Source organism: Nanorana parkeri, unplaced genomic scaffold, assembly GCF_000935625.1.
Source record: "Nanorana parkeri isolate BGI_ZX_2015 unplaced genomic scaffold, ASM93562v1 scaffold729, whole genome shotgun sequence".
Classification (NCBI taxonomy): Eukaryota; Metazoa; Chordata; class Amphibia; order Anura; family Dicroglossidae; genus Nanorana; species Nanorana parkeri.
In genome coordinates, this window is record NW_017306997.1 from 275,476 (window position 1) to 276,816 (window position 1,341).

Consider the following 1,341-nt stretch of genomic DNA (forward strand, 5'->3'; position numbering starts at 1 on the left):
GGTACAGACCTTTGCTTATGGGGCTGGAGGACCTTATCAATAGACTAGAAGTGCAATTCAGGTAAGTGGGGGGGGGATGTTGACCATTGGGCTGACTTCCCATCAACATGTGCATGAAAAGTTACTATACGTCATCTGTACAGAGAGGTGATTTGTGGACGAAGCCAATACACGATAATAAGTATAACAGTAACCACGGACAATTACAAGCCAGAGGTTCATTGAGATATGCTGTGCTGGTCTGTGGTCTGGAGGTATGCTGTGCTGGTCTGTGGTCTGGAGATATGCTGTGCTGATCTTTGGTCTGGAGGTATGCTGCGCTTGGTCTGTGGTGTGGAGGTACGCTGTGCTGGTCCTTGGTCTGCAGTTACGCTGTGCTGGTCTTTGGTCTGGAGATATGCTGTGCTGGTCTGTGGTGTGGAGGTATGCTGTGCTGGTCAGTGGTGTGGAGGTATGCTACGCTGATCTTTGGTCTGGAGGTATGCTGCGCTGGTCTGTGGTCTGGAGGTATGATGTGCTGGTCTGTCGTTTGGAGATATGATATGCTGGTCTGTGGTCTGGAGGTATGCTGTGCTGGTCTCTGGTCTGGAGGTATGCTGTGCTGGTCTGTGGTCTGGAGGTATGCTGTGCTGGTCCTTGGTCTGCAGGTATGCTGTTCTGGTCTTTGGTCTGGAGGTATGCTGTACTGGTCTTTGCTCTGGAGGTATGTTGTGCTTGTCTGTGGTCTGGATGTACGCTGTACTGATCTGTGGTCTGGAGGTACGCTGTTCTGGTCTGTGGTCTGGAGGTACGCTGTTCTGGTCTGTGGTCTGGAGGTATGCTGTGCTGGTCTGTGGTCTGGAGGTATGATGTGCTGGTGTTTGCTCTGGAGGTACGCTGTGAGCTGTTCTGGTCTGTGGTCTGGAGGTACGCTGTTCTGGTCTGTGGTCTGGAGGTATGCTGTGCTGGTCTGTGGTCTGGAGGTATGATGTGCTGGTGTTTGCTCTGGAGGTACGCTGTGCTGGTCTGTGGTCTGGAGGTACGCTGTGCTGGTCTTTGGTCTGCAGGTAAGGTGTGCTGATCTTTGGTCTGGAGGTATGTTGCGCTGGTCTGTGGTCTGCAGGTATGCTGTGCTGGTCTGTGGTCTGCAGGTATGCTGTGCTGGTCTGTGGTCTGGAGATATGCTGTGCTGGTCTGTGGTCTGGAGATATGCTGTGCTGGTCCGTGGTCTGGAGGTATGCTGTGCTGGTCTGTGGTCTGGAGATATGCTGTGCTGGTCCGTGGTCTGGAGGTATGCTGTGCTGGTCTGTGGTCTGGAGATATGCTGTGCTGCTCCTTGCTCTGGGGGTATGCTGTGGTGGT